This window comes from Meriones unguiculatus, chromosome 1, assembly GCF_030254825.1.
Source record: "Meriones unguiculatus strain TT.TT164.6M chromosome 1, Bangor_MerUng_6.1, whole genome shotgun sequence".
NCBI lineage: Eukaryota > Metazoa > Chordata > Mammalia > Rodentia > Muridae > Meriones > Meriones unguiculatus.
This window is the reverse complement of record NC_083349.1, coordinates 129,918,907-129,943,279: the sequence shown is the minus strand read 5'-3', so window position 1 is coordinate 129,943,279 and position 24,373 is coordinate 129,918,907. Positions and strand designations below refer to the sequence as shown.

The 24,373-nt window shown below is 39.9% G+C and overlaps 1 pseudogene; it reads right to left on the bottom strand.

Annotated features, from left to right (window-relative positions):
- Positions 1–8,521: 8,521 nt before the first annotated feature.
- LOC132651983 (small nucleolar RNA SNORA17) lies at positions 8,522–8,641 on the bottom strand (annotated as a pseudogene).
- Positions 8,642–24,373: the final 15,732 nt, after the last annotated feature.

Below are 24,373 nucleotides of genomic sequence, written 5' to 3'. Positions count from 1 at the left end.
AAGAAAGCCTGTCTGAGGCAGAAGCTGCAAGCAGTGTTTCAGCCTGACAAGATTGGAGATGGAAATACCCAGGCGCAGGAAATACCAGAGGAAGGGCTTCCACTGGAGACAGACTGTTTGGAAAGTCAAGTGTTGGCTACAGAGAATATTAAATAGAAGCACTGCTAAAAAAATAAAAACTTAAAATTACTTGGTTCCATATCAAGAAGGTCTTTGAATAGCATGATTAAGTATCAACATGTAATTTGACCAAAAAAAAAAAAAAAAAACAACCGAGCGCTCATACTTTTCCAATTCTAAAGATGCACTCATCAATTACGGGCGTGCCTAGGTTCATAGAACAAATACTCCTGGGTGTAAAGCCACATTTTGCTCCAAACATAGTGGGGGTAACTGATAGTGGGTAACTTCAATGTCCCACTCTCACCATAGATGGATATTCAGACCAAAAAAAAAAAGAAGAGAAACATTGAGTTGAATTATATTGTAAGTCAAATGGACCTCTACACACCATTTCACCCTAACACTCAATATATACTATTCTCAGCAGGCCATGGAACTTTATCCAATATTTATCACGTATCAGGACACAATGAAAGTCTCAGCAAATATAGAAAAATAGAAATAACATCTTGCATTCCATTTGACCACAATGAGATAAAGCTAAATATCAACAGCAATAGAAAATAAGAAAATGCATGGGTTCATGGAGAATCACACATTATTGAGTGATGTATGAGTCATTGATTAATTCCAGAAGAAAATGAAAAATTTCAAAATTGAAATGTAAATCAAGACACAGCATGTTATAGTCTGTGGGATGTAATGAAAGCTGTCCTAAGAGGAGCATCTTGTAGCATTAAATGCCTACTTAAAAAAATCTTAAGGGATTTCAAATAAATGAATTAATGATATAACCTTAAAGTTATAAAAAACAAACAAACAAACAAACAACAATAAAAGTCTTACCTTACAAAAAAAAAAAAGTAAATCTAAAATCAACCATCTGACATAAAGACCGGGGCAAGGGGTGCCCACAAAAAAAGGCCTGTGAGAACTGGTGACCTAGCTATATCTCTGAGGAACAGAGCCCAGAGGCCAAATTGCCATATGTCTGATAGAGAGGATCCCCTTTCAGTCTTCCCCCAAATATTTGCAAAGACATCTGCCCATCTCTATAACAGCTAAGAAAGAATTTCTCCAAGCAATGTTAGCAGCACACAAGGCCAGGCTACGAGGAACGAGCAATGACCAATGACATCCCCTACAAGATGAGGGACAGCAGTGATGAGGACTCAGTCACTCAAGGCTCCAGCCACCCTAGATTCCCTCTTACAGAACTAGAAAAAGCTCCTTCAGAACTTTCTGAGGCCTCACCGAAGTCACTCATCTGGCCCAAGACAGCAATATTCTGCCACACTGTATTATAAACCATATGCAATGTCTCTCGGTTTCAATAAAAATAAAAATGTTCAATGACAAAAAAGGTTGTCAGCTTGGGGTTGTCAAAGGAAACAACTCTGAAAATGGAACTATCCAAGTAAATCACAATAGCAAAGACGTTCCCTGTGTGGGAACATACATAGCAATAATCCAGACTGCTTGGGCTATAGGCTGAAGATCAACAGCAGAGCTGATGTACAGACCGGGGACACAAAAGGAGAAGCAATGAAAATGGACAGGTTCCAGGCAGAAGAGTGAGAAGTACAGATAGCATGACACTGGAGAGAGAAGACCTCTAGTGAGATGTCAGATTCTGTTCTCAAAAGTCAATCACCCCTTTGTTACTAAAATGCCCAACATGAAGCAAGTGAAGCCTTCTTGTAAGGTTGGTGTGTATTTGCCTAATTATTTTTCACAGATTTTCCTACAACTTAAGCAGCACTCATGGGCTCAAAAAGCAGGCTGTTCAGAATCCATTGGTGCCAAAATTTATAGATGAGGAAGACCCAAGATCTCACGGTACATGACTAGTGAATGCCCAACAGCATTGGTGTGCTTGTTACCTACACAAGACATCTGTGCACCGCAACCTGCCTGCCCAGTGGCTCTCCAGTGGTTTTCCTGGGAATCTTTTCAGCATTGTTTTCCTCAGGAGCGCCAGCTTTTATTTTGTTGAAGTTAATATGCAGTTGAAGAAATACACTTTTAATTTGATTCTCTGTAACTAATCTTTCACCCAGTGTCAAGTCTGATTTAATAGATTAAGTTCTCCATCTTGGAAAAAAAAAATCTTAAGGGATTTCAAATAAATGAATTAATGATATAACCTTAAAGTAGTGGTTCTCAACCTGCAAGTCGTGACTTCTTTGGGGGTTGCATATCATATATTTGATTATGATTCACAACAGCAGGGAAATCATAGTTATTAAGTTATTATATATAATATTATATATTATATATATTTATTATTATTATATAGTTATTAAGCAATGAAATAAGTTTTTGGTCGAGGTCACCACAATATGTGGAACTCTACTAAAGGGTCTCAGTATTAGAAAGGTTGAGAACCACTGCCTTAAAGTCTTGGAAAAATACTAACAAAACAAACCCAACAACAGTAGAAGAGAAGATATAATCAAAATTAGGAAAGAAATTTATAAACACAAACAATAAAGGAATTAGTAAAATGAGATGGCTCTTTAAATGATAAATAAGAGTGACAAATCTTTAGCCAAATTAACCAAGAAGAGAGAGAAGACTCAAAACAATAAATATTATTGAGGAAATGGAGGATGGTATAATAGACATCAACAAAACTAAAAAAATAATGAGGACATAACTTAAAAACCTATTGCTGACTAATTCATAAACTTAAAAAAATGTATGAATTTATAATGCACATGACACAACAGCTAAATCAAGATGAAATAAACAGATAAATAACTAGCAATGAGAATGAAGCAGTAATTAAAAGTTTCCCAACTAAAACAACAACAACAACAACAACAAACACACACACACACACACACACACACAAAACAAAACCAGACTGAATGGACTCACTGCAGAATTCTTCAGAGAAGAATCATTGTAAACACTACTCAAACTAATTCATAAAATAGAAAAGGAAGGCAAATTTTTAAACTCTCTTTAAATGAAGTGACTATTACCCTGATACAAAAAAAAAAAACCAAAAAACTATCATTCAACATGACCAGGTTGACTTTATTCCATTTTGCAACAATGTTTCATTATATATATAAGGCAATAAATGTAATTCATTGCATTAACAAACTGAAAGAAATTGCATGACCGTCTCAACAGATACACAAAATGTCTTTGACAAAATCAAACATCTTTTCATGATAAAAGTATGGGTAGACTGTGGCTGGAGGGCACATACAGCAGCATAAAAAGGCTACCTGTGGCACAGCTGTGGCCACCGCCATACTAACTAAGAATTCAATGCACCTCCACTAAAATGAAAAACAAGACAAAGACATTCACTCTTTCTACTTCTATTTAATATAGTGCTTAAAGTCTTAACTAGAGTGATTTGTCAAGAGAAAGAGATAAAAGGGATATAAAGAGAAAAAAATAGTAAAAGTATCTCCTTTTGTAGATAATATGATTCCATGAAGAATTGGTCTTAAAGACTCCACCAAAACAAACAAACAAACAAAACTCTTAGAGCTGACAAGTCTAGTTAACAAAGTGGCAGCATACAAAAACAGCACATAAAACCGTAGCTTTCTTATATACCAACAGCAAACAGACTGAAAGAAGAAATCATAGAAAATCAAGGAAATGAAAAAAAGTTTACAATGAAAATTTTAGGACAGTAAAGGGAATTGAGGATTTCTTCACTAAAAGATGGAAAAACAACTCATGCTCATTATTTGGAAGAATTAATGTTGTGAAAGTGAGCATTCGACAGCAAGCACTCTACAGATTTAATGCAGCTCCAATAAAAAATTCTAACACCATTCTTTACAAACACAGAAAACAAAAGATTTATACAAAAGGATAAAAGTTCACACAGCTACAATTAAACAAATGATGCCGGGAAAACTGAATTTCAACATCAGAAAAATTAAATGAGATCCTTATCTCTCAGCCTGCACAAAACTCATCTGCTAATGAATCAAGGACCTCGACATAAGACCTGATATCTTGAAACTGTTAGATAAAAAAAAAAAATACAGGGAGTATGCTTTATCTTATAGACGCAGATACTTTCTGAATAAAACTTTAGCAGCACAGGAGACAAAACAATCAAAAAATGATATCACATGAAACCAAAAAGCTTCTGTACAGCAAAGGAAACAGTGAAGTGAGTGATTAGGTAGCCCACTGAAGATCTTTGTCCGCTCTCCATCACACGGAGAATTAATATCTAGACAATATAAAATACTAAAAAAAGTCACAAAATAAATAACACTCTTAAAATAGGCTATAGAACTGAATGGAAGATTCTTGAGAGAAAAATGTAAATGGCTAGGAAACCCTTTGAAAGGTATTCGACATCCATAGACATCAGGATGTAAACTAAATGTAAATGGAACTTACTTTAAGATTCATCTCATCCCAATCAGAACGGCCATCTTTAGGAATACAAATAACAGCAAATGCTGGCATGGATTTGGTAAGAGGGGAACTGTTATCCAATGCTAGAAGACATGTAAACTAGGGCAGCCACTTGTCTGGATGTTCTGAAAGACCGCCACCAACTGGAAACAGAACTGCCATATGACCTGCTAGTCCCTCCAGGGCATATCCCCAACAGAAGCCATATCTAACTACAGAGATACTTACACCTCCATGATCACTGATGCTCTAATCACAATATCTAGGATATGTTATCAACCAAATGTCCATAAACAGATTAATATGGCACATATGCATCATAAAATGAGTACTACTCCACTGTAGAGAAAAAAAATGAAACCATAAAATTTTCAGGTAAACAAATGAAATTGGGAAAAAATAATACTGAGTGAGGTAACTTGTGCTTAGAAAGGCAAATGGTATATTACAGCTCATGTATAGATGCTAGCTTCAATATTTGTGTGTGTGTGTGTTTTACTTGGACCGCAAGCGGAAGCCAGGAAATTAGAAAGGAACCTCTGAGGAAGATACATGAAGAAAGAGATTATAATAAGTTACAGGTAAAATGAAAGTCTAGAAATGGAATACTGGGAGCAGAAAGACTTCAGTAGGAAAGGGTACGGGGGTATAGGAGAAATTATGGGTGGGAGGAAGAGGAGATAACTGGAAAGAAGGATGCATGAAGAGCAATAAGGAAGCCTGTTAGCTCATAAATCACAATAGGAGGGACCAAATACCCTGGAGATGAAAATAAGTGGGGTTGAATTATTAAACAGGGATAGAGCATGGGATGATGGAGGAGAAGGGGTTAGTATCTGAAAAAGCCTACGGGACCCCACTAGTTAATAAGCCAATTTCAAAATCCACTTAAGAACAAAATTAGAGATTACCCTGGGCTCTAAGTCAAAGTCAAGTTCAAAGCTTTTTCTGGAGCAATTACTGAACTCTGTAAGCTGCAGTTCCTCTGGCTGCAGAACTGTACCACAGAAGACATTTGTAAAGAAATCCAGAAAACACCTTGCTATCAGATAAGGCACTCAAACGTCTTAATTTTTTTTTCTTGTGATTGAAACTGCGTACTTGAATTTTGAAGAGCCGAGAATCCCCAAAATGAAGAAGTCTGCTCAATTGTGTTAACTACATAACCTCTTGGAGTCCCCAGAAAGAAAGGTGCGCTTGTCCATGCGTGGACTACAGCTATCACATGACAGCCAACCAGTTAGGGAGAGCAGGCTCAGTCTCTACAAACACCTTTTAATGCTCAAAAGCATTAAACAGAGATAAAACACTGAACTTACTGCAAATTGGAAGTTGTATTTTTTGTGTTTTATTTCCTCTTTGAGAAAGAGAACCAGCTTAATCAGTTACTGGAAGATCAACGTACTTATATTTTGATTTAAACCTAATTTCCTGGTACTGATTTTCATAGATTATGGGAGAATGTGTCAATAATCCCTTTTACGAAAACTTACTGTATCCTAAGAGATTTTTCCTTTGAGTAGCTTCCTTCAATGTTTTCTTTTGCTACTTACACATCAGTTTGAATCATTTCAGTTCCCTTTCTTTGAACTCTCTCTAGCTTCGGGGTTTGTTTTGTTTTCTTAAGGTTACTCTAAGGCAACTCCGAAATTCATCAGAAAACAAGAACAAAGGGGAGAAAGCCTTATGGGAACAGAGCGTGCTGGGTCACCGCCTGAGGTTCTGACCTCACCGGGCAGGGGTTGGAAGGAGGCCAGCGTCTTTTTCTGGATCTGCCATCTGCAGGTATTGCATTTGCTTCAGATTCAATATTATATCGCAGCCACAGAAGGGCACTGAAGCAAAACTCTTTGGTCCACATAGACTTTTTCTCAGTCTTAAAAGCAGCAGTCAGAATAGCGTCGTGAGTGATCCAGTCTCCAACGAGAACTCTGAGTGCTCAGAAAAGTCAACTGGTGGCTTTTTGTACTAGTAAAAAGAAAACATTGGTGGCAAATTTCAGTCATGCTAATCTTTGATAAACATCAATTTACACAAGTAACTGGCAGCTTACACATTACCTAGACTAGCTCTCAGGAACCAGGCGGTTCTGGAGCTGAAAGGTCGGTTTCAGGGACCAGATTGTTTTGTCCGTGGCTACGTCAGTAAGTGAAGGTAAAAAAGAAAGAATGAGGCCCGGCTCTTGTGCCCTGGTGGCCTCATAGAGTCCAGTTGTCTTGCCCTTGGGTGACATATATCTCTCTCTGAATCAAAGATTATTAAATTCCCAAACTAATTTTATAAGGAGGTTAGTAATTAAACAGAAAATCAATTTTTAATATTTCACCTTTAAAAATATTTTCTATGATACTGAAAAACTTAATAATTTACTTCTACTTTAAAAAGGTTTACTGATTTTTTTTCTTTTTAAACTTTTTATTGTTTTTTTGTTTGTTTGTTTGTTTTTGGTGTGGAGTTCACATCAGGCACCCCAGTCCCACTCATCTTCTCCTCCCCTCTAACCTGCCCTCCGCCATTGCAAACTACCCCCCAAGCAGAAAAACAAAACAAAACAAAACAAAAAACCTCATTGTGGAAGCTGTAGTGTGTCCCACAGTACAGCCTTTTGTTCAACTTCTTTACTTGTCAATGTTCATTGCAATGAATTGTTGGTCTGTTGTGAGGCCTCTGCCTTCTGCTGGACCATCAATACTGGACCCCCACTGGACTCCTCTAAGATATTTTGTTGTTACCCTGTGTCATGGAGTTCCTGTAGCCTTGGATCTGTAGGACTGGCCCCTTCACATGCTCCACCAGTTCATCAACGGTGCAGATGTTGGGGTGGGACAATTCAAAGCCCTGGATCTCCTGCATCCATGCCACTGGGATGAGCTCTCCTGCCCTGCCCCAGCTGGCCCATCCAATGCAGCAGCCAGCAAGGGGCAGGGCCAGCTCTCCTGCTCTCGTGCCCTCAGGGCTGGCTCATCCTCCTTCGTGCTATCAGGGCCAGCTCTATTGTGCTGTCCAGGTGAGGTACAGGGTCCACTCTCCCAAGTGCTGCAGCATGTTAGGGGCATGGCCAGCTCTCCCACTCTGATGACCTCAGGGCCAGCTCTCCTGCTTGCCATAGGTGGCAAGGGATTGTGTGTATGTGTGTGTGTGTGGGGGCATCTTTCCCTTTCCCATATCACTTCATGGCAGACAAGTGGCAGCACCAGCTCTTCCATGCTCATGCCCTTGAAGCTGGCTCTCCTGTGCCTCTGCCACCAGGGTCACCTTCACTGTGCTGCCCAGGCAAGGTGTAGGGCCTGCTCTTCTGAATGCTGCAGCTGGTGAGGGGCAGGGGTAGCTCTCCTGCTCTCATGACCCAATGGCCAGGTCTCCTGATTGCCACAAGTGGTGCTGGGCACAGGGTGGGGAGGGAATGTATTTCTCCCTTGTCCATGCCATGGGAGACAACTGGCAGGGCCAACTCTCCACCCCAGGACCAGCTCTCTCATGATGCCCAGGCATGGAGTGGGGCTAGTTCTGCACAGCCCTCAGATATTAGCCTGTCCCTGTGTGGCAGCCCAGACCAAGGATACTGTCCTGGCCTTCATTGGTAGCAAACCCTAGTTGCTGCAGGGCAAAGACTCAGACACCAACCATGGTCCCAGGTGACATCATCAGTTACTCTCATCAGGCTACTCCTCACTACCCTCGAGTCTCTAGTTCTGCCTATCTTCATTGTGCCTACATCTTCTGTTTCTCTTCCATTTCTCTACCTCTTGCTTGCTCCTCTTAGTGGTGCCCAGGGTCTCTGAGTATCTGGGGTCATCCCAGGAGTGGTCTCAGGAATGCTATTCCCTGCCTGGGCATTGTGGCTCTGGGCAGGAGTCATCTCAGGCATGGCCCGCCCCTCCCCCCATAGGTCTGCAAAGCGCCAGACTGGAAGTCATCTCAGGCAAGCTTCCTGTCTGGACTCCATGGCACTGGACTGGTGGTCAACTCAGGCTTGCTTTTTTTCAGGGTTAGGGTTAGGTTACTAATCATTCAGATGTTCATAGGTCGAAACAATGAGCACCACCTGCTCTGTGCCACCTGCTGGCACACATGACGCAGCCACCACACCTGCCATGCCTCTAGAGGCAGAATCGTTTTCTTTTCTTAAAGACTTGGGAATTAATAGACCATGGAGACAGACAAATGGGCTAGATCCTGGCCACTGCAGAGCAGATTCTGATTACAAATAAATACAGGGCTTGGGAAGGAACACTAGCTTTAAAGCTACATGGTCGGGAGCTGGCCCTGCTTCCATGCTACTGTGACCAAAGCCAGAACTGTGTCATTAGCACTGTGTCGGGCAGCTGTCTCTCTTCACAGGCCTTCACAGAAGAAAATGGCCTTACAAGTCACAGGTTCCTCGTTTCCTCATGAATTATTTCTCCTTTACGGTCTGAAGAAACACAGACGGTGCAGGTTGGCTGTGAAGTAGTACGAGGAGTAAATCTACCGGCCTGCAGTGTTGTGGGGAAAAGCAGTTCAGGAAACCCTCCTAGATATTTGCTAAAGTAATTAACTTGCTAGTTCAACTGAGCAGCTATGGCTTTGCCTTAAAACTCCCTAGTCAGTGTTCTAGAGGTGCCTAGGCCTCCAGGAAACTTCTCCATTTGGAAACCTCAGTCTCTTCTGAATTAGAGTTGAATTCACAAAGCCAGTGGCAGCAATTGGAATAAAACCTGTCTTTCTGTAATAAAATAATAATAATTATTATAATAGCAAAGCACTTCAGCAAGTGTTTGACACTGTTTGTCTTTGATAGTAAAGGACTTTGCTGTAAGAAATCATTCTAGTTTTTAAGGAGGTAAATTAATGCATGGAGCCCTCTGTTAAATACTTTAACAACTAGGAAAGCTAGAAATGGGCATTTGGCAGACTGTCTATAAGCCGAGTGTGGCCCTTCCTTCTCAGTTTTCCTTTTGCCTTTGATCTATGCCTTTGCAGCTCCTCTAACTTCTGCACCTGAGGCTCCCTTCGTCTTGATTCTAACTGGGGCAAATAGGGTGTTTGCAGGCCTGGAGCAAGCAAGGGTCTGGAGAAAACCCATTTATTTCTCATGTTGTAGGTGCAGGCTGAGAATATCCCTTTTCTAAACTAATCAACAGATAGGAGATGTGCACATGTGCACATGTGAGAGAGAACCAGTTGCTCAGCTAAACTCAACACTGACAAAGCTATAGAAGGTGACCCCATTCCAAGAAGCCAGAGTGAGTAACTGCAGAGATTCTGCCTGGCTGAGATTGGCCCCATATCCCAGAAGAATGAGGTGATAGTGTACAACCTTAGATTAGTTGTTTTCAGATGTTGGATTGTGAGGTGGTATATTTGATGGCATCTTACTATGTTTAAGATTTTAAAACTGTGAGGAATCTAAAATACTCCAGTGGACAACTATTCTGAGATTATTTTACAGAGTGGCTTTAGTAAATACTCTCTCTCTAGCATATCTTTCTAGGTAGCTTTCTCCTTCACAGAAGGAGGCCAGCCTATGCAGGCAAGATTTACATCTTAGAGGCTCTCTATTGAAGGAGCCAGAAAGACTGCTCATTTTCCCAAAGTCCCTTGCTTCATGTGTCTCCTTGTTTTCTTTTTAATCATTTTGTCAGGAAGAACAACAATCCACAAGATGCCCGTGTCTCAATTCCTGGAACTTGTGAGTTCATGACCCTCCACAGCAAAAGGGACTTAAGGTTCTATTAATCTTAAGGAAGAGTCACCCCGGATTACTGAGTAGTCCAATATCATTGCATCAGAGAGAGGCAGGAGGCTCAAATACAGGGAGACGAAGCAGGGTCAGAGAAGTAGAAGATGCCAGAATGCTGGCTTTACTGATAGAGGAAAGGGTCATAAGCCAAGATTTGGGCAGCATAGGATTGGCAAAGGTTCATAAAGAGATGCTTCCCTGATTCTTCAGAAATGAATGGGAAGACATTTGTGAAAACTTGTTATTGCAACAATGACAATATGATACAACTTACATCCGAATGTTGTCCTGTCTACAGTAAACTCTGTGACCTTCCTGGCAGCGCAAAGGACCTCCTGAGAACCTATAAGACTCAATCTGGCTTCCTCTGACGAGGCAGCATCCCAAGTGGTACCACACCATGGGAGTCTTTGCAAACTTTAAAGAAAGTACAAGCCAAAAAAAAATTGTGATTTATCCAAATTGATAAATACTTTGAGGAATTTTCAATTTACACCCTCTGTGACTTTCAGTTACCATACACCTATCTTTTTGGTAACTCTCTGTTCTCCGTTTAGAAACCCTAATCTTCTCTGATTTGGAGTTAGACCTTGTACCTGTGGCAATAGTTTAAATAAAACCAGACCTGTAACTTTTTTTTTTTTCATTGAAGGATTTTGCTAATGCATACTCCAAGAGACCTTTGCATGGCTATCATGGCTAAGATGGCTTTCCCCCTTTAGTCCTCTGTTAGTTATTCTTATAATTCTGTTTATGCTTGCCTATGTAACTTAGACTAGCCATGCAGGTAATGCACTCAATCTTGACCTCTATTGCAGCCACAATTTTCTCTTAAAAAAAAAAAGTAAAAAGGTGAAGATGCAGGAGACACAGAAGTCCTTGTGCTCACAGGTAAGTACAAGGTAACCTAAAACACTCAGCGCAGAAGGCTGTTCCTTCAAAGGAAGGGATATGAAACCTGTTTACACAGAACACTAGGCACAGGCATGGCTGATAGCCTGATGATCTTTGTGCTATCTGTGTGGCCAGAGACCACGTGGGACCCTCCCGCAGACCCTTGTTTTAAGCTTGTTTTTTTTTGTTGTTGTTATTTTTTTTTCCCAGTCAGTCTATGAAACCCATCTTTATGGAAGGTGTCACATGTGCTTTCTAAATAGTTTCCATATGGTCACATTTGATCTTTATTAAGCTTATTTTATGCTTTATAGTACACATGGGAATTGAGTTAAATCACAAGAAAGTTTTCTCCAAATTCTGTTGTGCTTCAGTATAGCTGCTTAGGGTCAGACTCCTGGAGTTTGAACCAACACTGGCAATTTAGTCATGTTTCTAAACTGTCTTTTAGCCCCCGACAAATCTTTACTGTGCTAGCCATGGCAGTGGCAGAAACTCCGCACACGTCTGTGTCGTGGATGAGAATTCCTGGAGAGAGGGTTTTTCTCCAGGTTGATTGACTGATTAAAATTTCAGTGACGTGAAGAGGTTGGCGTGTTGCCGTGTCAGAGCATAATTACAATTTCTCTTGAGTGATCTGTGGCCTACTCAATGGGATTCATTGCCCAGCTCTATGTCAGACCTAACATCCTGACAAGTAGAGGAATTTTAATCCGGGAACACGGCTGCTCTGGAAAAGGATCACGTCCAAAGACCTTCCAGGTCTATGTGCTTTGGGTGGATGGCAGACCTGCCCTGGATTACGGTCTGATCTGGCTAGACTACAGACACACCCTTAGTAGACACCTTTAATCCCAAACAGTGTAGGTAAGGTTAGTTTATAGATGGAAACAGTCATGCTGGAAAGTCTAACTGAGTGGTAGACGAAGTGAAGAATCAGAGAAAGCCTTGACAGGAAAGGATAAGCCCAGAGAGGTGACTTAAGAAAGCTGTACAGTAAGAGACAGAGAACGAGAGAGTGAAAGAGAGAGGGAGGGAGAGAGAGAGAGAGAGAGAGAGAGAGAGAGAGAGAGGGAGGGAGAGAGAGAGAGAGAGAGAGAGAGGGAGAGAGAGAGAGAGAGGAGGGAAGAAGGGAGGGAGGGAGGCAGGAGAAGGAGGCAGGTTTCCTCCCAATAGGGAGACCCAGTTTGTGGTGTTTTGGGGTCCACAGTCCAGTCTGGGATGGCAAAGATAGCACAAGGTGCAGGCAAATGGCTCTGTGACTGGGAATCCCAGGAGACTGGGAGCCTGCAGGATCCCAGGAACTTTTCCCGGTGGTGTGTATGTGTGTGTGTGTGGGTGGGGGGGGGGTGTTTGGCTGGGTGTCCTGAGGTCGGACCTGTTGTTTCCTTCACTGAGGGGTTTCCTCCCAATAGAGAAACCCAGACTCTGGTGTTGTGGGGCCCACAGTTCAGTCTGGGATAGTGATCAGAGCACACAGGCCTGTGGCTCTGGGCTGGCAACCGAGCACATGCCAGGACCTGGGAACTCTTCTGGGGTTTATCTGGGTGACCAGAGAACAGACGGATTGCTTCTCACACCATAGTGTTTCCTCTCACTTGGGAAACACAATCGCTGGTATTTTAGGGCCCAGAGTTTGGTCTGTTGGTTGCTGTGCAGTCACTGCTGTCCTGCTCCTCAGACAAGTGTCCTCTTGGCACTGACATCTTGGGTCCCGTCTGGGCTGAATACATTATATGTATATGCCAAGCCCATTTGATATATGATGTCATTTAATTCTGATGCTTCTTTGCTTACTTTTTTGGTGCCAGTGATCTGTCTATTCAACAGTTTCCATTGGGAAACAGTCTCCATTGAGAAATCAGATGTTCTTACAGAGTTTCCTTTATATGTGACTTATGCTTGTTCTCTTGCAGCTTTCAGTACTTTTCTTTGTTCACTCTACTTAGTGTTTTAACTGTTTTATGTCCTGCATATTTTGTATTCTGTGTGCTTCTTGTATCTTTATCGATATGTCTTTTTTTAGTTTGGGAAAGCTTTCTTCTATGATTGTGTTGAAAACCTGGTCTGTGCCATTGACTTGGGATTCTTCTTCTTAGTCTATTCCTACAATTGGAAGCTTTGGTCTTTACATGGTCTTCCACATTTTTGCTATGTTTTTTCTTGTGCTTTAATTGTTTTTATACTCTTTGCTTATTTCATTTATTTACTCCACTTTATCTCAGAGTCTTGAGAGTCCATCTTCTGCTTGATTCATTCTACTTTTATAAGGCTTTCTTTGAATTTTCTAATTGTATTATTGGATTTTTCAGTTCCATTTTCATCCCATCCTGAGTCCTTTTTAATGCTGCTAGTTATTTTATTATTATTATTATTTATTTTAATCACAGGTCATTCACTTGTATCCCAGCCATAGCTCCCTTCTTCTTTCCCTCCCAATCCCACCCTCCCTCCCTCATCTCCCCCTGCCCCCATTCAAGTCCACTGATAGCGGAGGTCCTCCTCCCCTTCCATCTGACCCTAACTTTTCAGGTATCTTCAGGACTAACTGCAATGTTCTTTACTGAATTTCATTTTGAAATCCTGGATTGCTGTGGTCATTTCCATCAGTCTTATTTGTGTTCTTGTGCATCACTGAGGCATTTATTTTCTTTGTTCCTCACTAGCATTTATTTTCTTTGAGTTCGCTCTCTTTAAGTTTTTTTTTTTTTTTTTTTTTTTTTGTGGCTTCTTAAAACTCTTTGGATTCTTTGATGAAGTCTTGCCCGAGGCTTATGTTCTTTTAAATTCTGTGTGCTGTGCTTCGTCCAGCTCAGTGGTTCTCAACCTGTGGTCTCTACCACTTTCCTAGAGGTTGCCTAAGACCATTAGAAAGCACAGACATTTACATTATGACTCATAACAGAAGCAAAATGACAGCTATGAAGTAGCAACAAGAATAATCTTATGGTTGGTGGTCAGCACAGCATGAGAAACTGCATTAAGAAGGTTGAGAACCACGGATCTCGGTAATTCTCATTGGTGAATATTTCTGTAGGTCTGATAGATTTAGGCATCATTAAATATCCTACCATCTTTCCTGTAATCTAATGAGCAGGGTCATCTGTTCTGTCCTTAGTTATTAGTTAGTATTTTGAGAAATCTGAGGTAGAACATCATTGTATATCAAACAAAACAAAATAGAGGATATTTGAGTCCTAGCCCTTTGAAAGTATCCATGAACCCTAAGGCAGCTGCAGGCATAAACACAAACAGTGCGACTCTTCCTTTCTACTCGCTTTAGTAAAAATGGACCCTGACAGGTAGTTTCTAAGTAGGAGGAGCAAGACAATGTAGAAGATAACAAGTTTTGTGACACTGCCGTTTAGAAACAAGGAGCACTGTGGTCAAAGACAAAGGTGACCAGGGTTTATTGACTCTTGGATAAACTCAGGATCTCAGAGGTATTGCGGCCAAAGAACAGAGGTGGTGCAACAGAACACTTAGTGCTCAGTCCCGTTCTTATCCTCCAGTGTTGTCTTTGTTGTAACACAGTGAGTTTGAGGTTTTCTTTACCAACTCTCCTACTTTTCAGTTTTAACTATTGTCAACTTTTGTGGTTGAGACTCCTTTAATTTTTCATATATGTGCCTCTTACTACCTTAGAAATAAACATTATCTGGAAAATAAAATATATTTTTTTTCCCTAAGGATTTTTAGAATTCTAAAACTGAGAAGAGTATGTCTTTTTGTCTCCACTATTCTCTGAGGAGTTAGGCCATGTCACAGGAAACAATATCAACAAACCAAGTGTGGTATTTCCAATCTGGGCTACGACTTCCTCCGAGCATCACTATCGGTATTTTGTCTTGATCCTGGAGCATAGCCCCACTTTAACGCAGGAACACTGTGGAAAGTTAAAATCTGTATTTTTTGAATCCCTGTCAGCATCTTGTACACGTCAGATAATATGTAGTAATTAGTTCATATCCATAAATGAACAAAGAGAGTAAGCAGAGTGAAATTAGAGATAGTCACTTTCCTTGGATTAAAACAGATTTCTTGTTTCCAGGATATGCTGGCTTTTCATTGCTCTTCTACTTTCCTGGGACCCTGTGTGAAATAAGAATTTTATTTTATCAAGTCTTTGTTCATTGTAAATAAAATAAAATAAAATAAAATAAACCAGATGAGCAGAGTACCAGGGGCAGGACAATGTCAATCAATGTAGTCTGAATTGGACACTAATCATCTGAACAATGTGTGCAAACAAACCCTGTTTTATTCCATGACATGGAGGTAGCTTGGTGTCCTTGCTGTTACCTTGCAAAGCAAAGTTAAAACCTCATAACTGAACTTCAGTGGAAAGAACAGACCTTGAAGTGAAACAAGAGGGTCCACACTTTCTCTCTCTATGAATATATATGTAAAATTTATTACATATTTATATAATTATATTTCTTATGTATTATATAATATAGAAATAATATAAAGTATTTATTTATGTTTATATAAATATTTGTACTTAAATATAAATAATTAAAAACACATATGTATTAAACAACTCCTAGTTCTTTTAATGCATCTCCATTCTTGTTTGAATAGTCCTTTACTCTCTGTCACAATAGCATATCTCAAGCTCACACAGGTTCTTCTTGGCCTCAGCCTTAAACTTGGTCATGATTCTTAATGATGTGGATAATTCTTAATATTTAATATTGATTTATCTTTTGGTTAAACAGCAGTTTTTTCTAAACCAGCTGCATACCCAAATCACTACACAGAGACTAGAATTTATTTAATCAACCTAGAGCACAATGCTGGGCAATAATTACTCTATCATAAACCTGCAAGCTACATAGCTTCCTCCCATTCAGATTTCCCATATTATACTTGCTTTTTAGTCATATCTTAGGTCCAGTTCATTTCTCCTGATGTTTCCAGGCTCTTTCCTCTCAGATCTCTCCTCCCACTCCTTCTTTCTCCTCCCCTCCGGACCAGGCTTTCCCACCCTATTCTCTCCATTGCTCAGCACTGGTTTGTTATTTTTATTGGCAACACAGAGAACACATGCTGGCATGTTTACACAACTTGCGACAGTGAAGTGTCTGGATTGAAACAAGCTGGTACGATAGAGAAATCAGCATTTGAATGAACAAGGGTAAATTGTACACATTCCATAAGAACATTATACCAACAGGCCTGGTAATGTTTGGTGTGTATTTTTTTTAAGATAGGAAGCTAAACATGAGTTGTGTTTAATGAGGCTCCAACATTGTTGTTCCTAGGACATTATAGGCAGATCTATGGAGCAAATTGGTATACACATTATCTATGGGCAGAGATGGTGAAATAATACATATATACATATATGTGTATATACAAATGCACATACACACTCATCTTTTGCTACACATACATCTCGAGTTCACACATATAGTAATGCTATATCCTCATGCTTAGAGTCCTGGCTCAAATCCTAACTTCCTTTTAAGAGTCTTCTTGGGTGACGGATTCTACAAAAAGCTACCCTAATTTTTCAGTTCATCAGTTTGTTCCTATTGTAACTTATTTAAAATAATTATATCAGTTTCATTTACATTTTCATCATTTTTGATTTGAAGTTTTTGAGAAATTTAAAATATTTCTAGAAAAGGCACATGGGAGTTGAATGAGTGAGGAGCCAATGATATATCTGTGTTTATAGTATTCAGTGTTTGTTTTTCCCAATGTAAAAATAAAAAGATAGTAAAGAACAAGATGTCATAGTGAAGAAGTAGTGGAAACAATGAGGTTGTCATGGGACTCTGCCTGTATCTATAGGGCTACTAAAGAGAAGCCAGCATATCCTAAAACTAATGTCTATAAATGTGAAGCCATCTTAAAACTCACAGGGAATCTCAAAAAAAGGAGGCTTGGAGAACAGAGTTTCAAGTTTAAGTATTTCTGATTTCAAAATTTACTACAAAGCTACAATAACCACAACACTCTGATATAGACAGAACAGAACATAGAACTCAGAGATAATCCCTTCTCTATAGGCCACATGACTTTTGAGAAGGGTTGAAATGAGGTTATTCAGTGAGGACAGCTTTTTCAACAAATAATGCTTGGAAAATACCCACACAAAAAAGGTTTAACTTGGACCCTTAGCTAGTATCACTTACAAAAACTACTCAAAGCAGAAGGCTTAAATGTAAAACCTAAAATTGTTGAACTCTTAGAAATAAACACAGAACAAAATTTCATGACTCTGAACCCAGCAATAGAGTTTTTGATATGACGACAAAGAAAACAAAACAAACAAAAAAACCAAACAAACAGAATTTTAAGAAATTACAGATGTGTGTGGTGGTGCACATCTGTAATTGCAGAACTCACGGAGGCAGAGGCAAGCAGATTTCTGTTTGAGGCCAGCCTGGGCTTCAGTTCGGGACAGCCAAGGATACACAGATAAACCCTGTCTCAAAAATAAACAAAAAAGAAATTAGTTTTAAATTTAGTGGATCAAAAGCCAATACAAGTGATTGCCAAGTACATGAAGAAACACTTAGAACCACTGCTCATTAGGAAAATGCAATTCAAAATTACAGTGAGCACTTACCTACAGCCACATTGTTGGGTACTATTTAATTTACATGGGGGGGGCTCTATGTATGTATGTGTGTATGTATGTATGTATGTATGTATGTATGTATGTATCTATCTATCTATCTATCTATCTATCTATCTACCTATCTATCTATTCCAATCATATCTCCCTCTCTCCTCTCCTCCAGCTCTTACCTACCCACCTTCCCTCTTGTTCCCTCCACCCACTCCCTCAGAAAAAAGGATCCCCCACCAACCCACCCCAGCACACTTAGATGCATAAGGACTGAGCTCATCCTCTTCCCCTGTAGCACCAGGGGGAAGTGATCAAAAAGCATGCCCTTGCTCCCTTTACTAGGGAACCCACATGAGGACCAAGCTGCCCATTGGGTACCTATGTGTAGGGTCTACTCCATTCATGGTCCTTGGTTGGGTGCTTCAGTCTCCCCAAACCCCTCTGGGCCCTGGTTAGTTGGCTCTGTTGGTCCTTTTGTGGAGATCTTTCAGATCCTTCTATCCTTCCCCCAACTCTTCCACAAGACTCTATATGCTCTGTCCAATGTTTGGCTGTGAGTCTCAGCATCTATTTTGATCTGCTGCTGGATGGAGTCTCTCAGAGCAGAGCTATGCTAGGCTCCTGTCTGTGAGCATAGCAGAATATCATGAATAGTGCTTTCTCCCATGATGTGGGTCTCAGCTTGGGCCAGGCATTGGTTGGACATTCCCTCAATCTCTGCTCTCTTTTCTTCCCTGCACATCTTGTAGACAGGGTAAATTTCAGGTTGAAGTTTTTGTGGGTGGATTGGTATTTGCCTCCCTCCACCAGGAGTCATGTCTAGTTAGAGGGTGGCCTCTTCAGACCCCTGCTACTAGGAGTCTTAGCTAGTGTCACCCCCCATATCTTCCCCAAAGCCTACCTTGTTGTAGGGTTCCAGCTTGTCACAGAGATGCTTTCATCCATGGGTTCTCCTCTTCCACAAGCCCTCTGTCCTCCCACACCTGCTCCCCTCAGGTCTGATCTCCATGGCCATTTCTCTTTGCACTCCCTCTCCTACCCTGATCCCTCTTTCCAACCACTACTGCTGTCTATTCTATTTCCCCTTCTGAGTGAGATTTAAGCATTCATCCTTGGGTCTTCCTTGTTACTTATCTTTTTTAGGTCTGTGAATTGATGGTATGGTTATCCTGTACTATATGGCTAAAATCCTCTGATAAGTGAATACATACCATGTGTGTTCTTCTGGGTCTGAGTTAGCTCACTCAGGATGATATTTTCTAGTTCCTTTCATTTGCCTGAAATTTTTATGATGTCTGTGCTTTTAATAGCTTAGTAGTATTCCATTGTGAAAATGTACCACACTTTCTTTATCCATTCTTTGGTTGAGGGACAGCTAGGTTGTTTCTAGTTTCTGGCTATTATGGATAACTCTGCTATGAACATAGTTGAGCAAATGTCCTTATATGTTGAACATCTTTTGTGTTGGTAGCACTATTCCCAGATTTCTGAAAAAATGTGCCAGATTGATTTCCAAAGTGGTCGTACGTGTTTGCACTCCCACCAACAATAGAGGCCTGTTCCCCTTCCTCCATATACCCTTGCCAGCATGTGCTGTCACTTGAATTTTTGCTCTTAGACATTTTGATGGGTGTAAGATGGAATCTCAGAGTTGTTTTCATTTGCATTTCTCTGATGACTAAGGACACTGAGCATTGCTTTAAGTGCTTCCTGGCCATATGAGATTCCTCTGTTGAGAATTCTCTTTTTAGCTCTGTACCCCATTTTTAATTGTATTATTTGGTTTCTTGGTGTTTAAAAGTTCTTGGGTTCTTCGCATATTTTGGATATGGGCCCTCTGTTGGATGTAGGGTTGGTGAATATTTTTTTCTCAATCCTGCAGACTGCTGTTTTGTTCTGTTGACACAGCTTGGGAGTGTTTATAGCTCATGTTTAGTCTTCTGGCATCAGACAAATGGGTCTGAGTCCTATGTCAGCCATTTGACCTCCAGCCCCTTCCTTGGATTCTTCTTCTTCTTCTTCTTTTTTTTTTTTTTTTTTTGAGACAGAGTGACTCAAGTTGGTCTTAAATTCATGATGTAGGCAAAAATGAGCATCTGCTCCTTCTTCCCCCATAGAGTTTATGCGATGCCAGGAATGGAACCAGGGGTTTTGTATATGCTGGGCAAGGATATGACTTATGTAGATTGATCCCCAGTCCCCCACTTCCTCCTCAATTTTATGTTTGAGATACTGGGGAAATACTATCACCAGTGTAATTGGATTTTCAAGAGGATGAGGGTTCCTGGCTCTGTGTATACCAGATGAGGTGTAGCCCTTGAAATGAGCTGTGCCTTTGTGTTGCTTTTGGTCTTTTGCCTAGTTCAATTAATAAATAAAAGCAGACATCTGAACACTATCTTACATAAAACATAAGATCATATCTCATTTAGTACTGAAAGTAAAGTGCCTCAAGAGACTGAACTATCAAATCCAGGTTTGCCATGTGGCTTGTCCTTGCCTGCTGTAGGAAATTTTAATGAAAAAAAACTGTTGATCTTGTTTAATCTGTGTGTGGGCCTATGGGCAGCTCTTGTTACTTCTCATCAGTTAGTAATGATTCAGATAAATACTGAGCAATGAGACAAGAGAGAAATAAATTGATGAATGAGTGAAAGGAAGGAGAAAGAACAGGAAGGAAAGAAGAGAGGTAAGAAATACTTAATCTGATTAATCTAGCCATTTTACTTCTGGAAACATATTTCTTTTCATAGTTGTCATTTGTTTTCTGTTAGCCCAGTTTGTAGTGCTATCTGGAAATCTGTGGATTCACATAAGCTGCATATTGTTTAGATTTCTTTGGAAGGCATTTGCATGATGCTGACATTTTTATGGTCTTATAAAGTTAGCGATCTTAGCCATCTGTCTATAATTTCTAAAACACCCCTGGGCTCTGTGCTTAGTCACACGATAGGTCATAAGACATTGTAGGTTTTGTTTTCTTTACTTTCGATGACTCTCACAGAAGGATAGTGTAAACTTTTCACAGTGCAGGTTACTTATGAGCTGACAAAAAAACCAAAGGCAGCTGTGCTGAAATCAAACACTGACAAGAGTGCTTATGGTTCTGGAAAAGGGTAGAGGTTGTGTTTGTTTGAAAGCTGGTTTTACATGAATATGAATGACACACCCTTTAAGGCAATGACATACAAGCTGACGTCTGACTTACCGGAATATCAAGATTTTCCATTTTCATCCATCTTGACTTTAGGATTAGTTTGGAACTGTTAAGAAAGAGGCAGATTTACCATATTTATTATTCCTTAAAAGCAAATCTAATATGCTATGATAACCATCACTACCTAGTACACTGGGCCCAATCATTTTTCATTTCTATGTTAAAAATCCAGCCGGTTAAACATTAAAAATATGAAAATAAAAATAATTAAAAATAAGTTTATCTAATTATAAACATTTAAAAACTGTTAACTGCTATGTTTATAGGGATAAAACATCTGAATATATATTTTTAAAAGATTTTCAACTCATGTTTAATAACTAGCATTTTGTCAAGCATAGGACTATAATGTATTTATGAAGTTGATATTGCTCTAAGAGATGCAGCTTTATAATGCAGGAATATATATATCTTTCATAAAACATAAGATCATATATAATGCCTCCTGAACAACCTCAAGTCTGGCTTATTAGAGAGAGATATTTGACCCAAACCCCTGATGTTTTATAGCAACATGGCTTAACCCTTACATAAATTAGACAAATAGTAAGTTTGTAAAATGACTCTCTCGTTCACATTACTCTCCCCAAACGTGATCTTTATCTCTATGACTTGGCAAATGTTCTAAAGTTTCTTATGTTCAGGTTTCTTTTAAACTCACCTCTTTTTCTTCTTCTTCTTCTTCAAAAAAAAAATAGGTAGCTCTTACCATGTTTTAAAATTATAGGTTCATCAGTGAACCTATAGTCCTCCTGTATCCTGTTGTTACCAGTCCTTAGCATCCCTCATGACACTCACCACTTTATAGTACTGGACATTAGAGATAGATTTTTTTTTTGTACCATTCCCTTCTCCTCTGAGTCTTAGGATCTTTTTATCATGTGAATAAAAAATCCTGAAGAGAAGCTGTGTCTACAAAGGCCAATTGATTGATCATAATTACAGTGATGTGGGGAGGTTAGAATGTTGTAGGTGAAGAGCCTAATTATATTTTATCTTGGGCTATCTTTATCCCCTTAAGTAGCCGTTACTTGTCCATTTCTGTGTTAGACCTAACATCCTGTGATTAACAGATACATGTGTGGAGAGAGAGACAGGGACAGAGAGAGATCGTGGTTCAACTGTAATCTAACAGAAAGAATCATATTTAAAATGAATTCTAGAAATGAGCCTTCTGGGGCCAGCAACCCCCTCCCAAGGCTTGTTGGATAATACCCTCCACTATAGTGTACCATGAGCAAGAACTTGCCATATAAGTGTCATCCCTTAATTTTGTCTCTAAAAAAATGTGTCACTTGACTAATTTTGACTCTGACAGTTTCCTTTGGTGTGTTTCCTGGAAATTTCCATGCTGCCTAGACCATTAAAAAAAAAAGATATCACAGAATTAGGTAATAGAAAGGAGGCCTGTGCTGGCAAGATGTAACTGACATGTAGGGGCAGTTGGTGGCCGTGACTATGTGAGGAATGAGGAATCTTGACTCAACAGCTATACCTGCACTGGCAAGCAATGGCAGGGAGCAATATTCTCCCATAAAATGCCTTTAAAAATAGTTCTTTGTGCTTATTTTTCTTTTTAAAATTTTTTTGTGTTGTTTATTATAATTTATTCACTTTGTATCTCAGCTGTAGCCCCTTCCTTTGTCCCCTCCCAATTCTGTCCTCCCTCCCTCTTGTCCTCTCATGCCCCTCCCCCAGTCCACTGACCTCCTCCCCTTCCATCTGACCCTAGCCTATCAGGTCTCATCAGAACTGGCTACATTGTCTTCCTCTGTGCCTGGTAAGGCTGCTCCCCCCTCAGGGAGAGGTGATCAAAGAGCCAGCCACTGAGTTTAGAGACAGCCCCTGTTCCCATAACTGGGGAACCCACTTGGACACTGAACTGCCATGGTCTACATCTGTACAGGGGTTGTAGGTTATCTCTACGAATGGTCCTTGGTTGGAGTATCAATCTCAGAAAAGACCCCTGTGCCCAGATCTTTTGGTTCTGTTGCTCTCCTTGTGGAGCTCCAGTCCCCTCCAGGTCTTTCTATCTCCCCCTTCTTTCATAAGATTTGCTGCACTCTGCCCAAGTTTGGCTATGAGTCACAGCATCTGCTTTGATACCCTGCTGGGTAGAGTCTTTCAGAGGCCCTCTGTGGTAGGCTCCTTTCCTGTTCCCCATTTTCTTCCTCTTCCGATGTCTATTGTGTTTGCCTTTCTGAGTGAGGATTGATCATCTTACCCAGGGTCCTCCTTCTTGCTTATGTTCTTTATGTGTGTAGATTTTAGTATGTTTATCCTATATTTTATGTCACTATGCCACTCCTAGGTATATATCCAAAATATGCTCAAGTTTACAAGGACATTTGCTCAACCATGTTTGGAGCAGCTTTATTAATAATAGCCAGAATCTGGATACAACTCAGATGTTCCTCAACTGAGGAATGGCTACAGAAATTGTGGTACTTTTACACAATGGAATACTACTCAGCAATTAAAAACAAGGAAATCATGAAATTTGCATGCAAATGGTGGGAACTAGAAAAGATCATCCTGAGTGAGGAATCCCAGAAGCAGAAAGACACATATGGTATACACTCACTCATAAGTAGATATTAGATATATAATATAGGATAAACATACTAAAATCTGTAGACTATAAAATGCTTTAATTGCTCCATCTCCATGCATTGTTATTAGAATGGTCCCATATTCTTCTGTCACAACCTTCTATTTCAATTATCTCATGACCATAATTATATCACTAGATGCTTAGTACACTGAAAGGTATTATACATTTGACATAAATCATTTGATATAAAAACTCTATTTCATATCTGTCTTAGAGTTATTATTGCTCTGTTAAATCCCAATGACCAAAAACAAGTTGTGGAGGAAAGGATTTATTTGGTTTACACTTCCACATCATAGTCCATTGTTGAAGGAAGTCAGGGCAGGAACTTGGAGGCAGGAGCTAATGCAGAGGTCATGGAGGAGTGCTGCTTTCTGGCTTGCTCACCATTGCTTGCTCAGCGTACTTTCTCATGTAACCCAGTACCCAACCCAGGAAACGACAAGGTTGCCCATTGTCTCCACTCCTATTCAATATAATACTTGAAGTTTTTGCTAAAATGATAAAACAAATGAAAGATATAAAGTTGATATAAATAGGAAAGGAAGAAATCAAAGTATGCCTTTTTGCATCTGATATGATTTTATACATTAAAGACAGCTTTTAAGATAATTTTTATTTACTTAATCATTTTAAAGTTCAATCCTAGCTCCCTTCCTCCTTTCCCCCCAGTCCTGCCCTCGTGCCTCCTTACCTCCATTCCCCTTCTTTTTCCTTTTAGAGAAGGGGAGACCCCTAACGGGTACCAACCCAACCTGGCACCTCAAGTCAGAGCAGGACTAAGTGTATCTTAAAGATAGCTCTTAATTG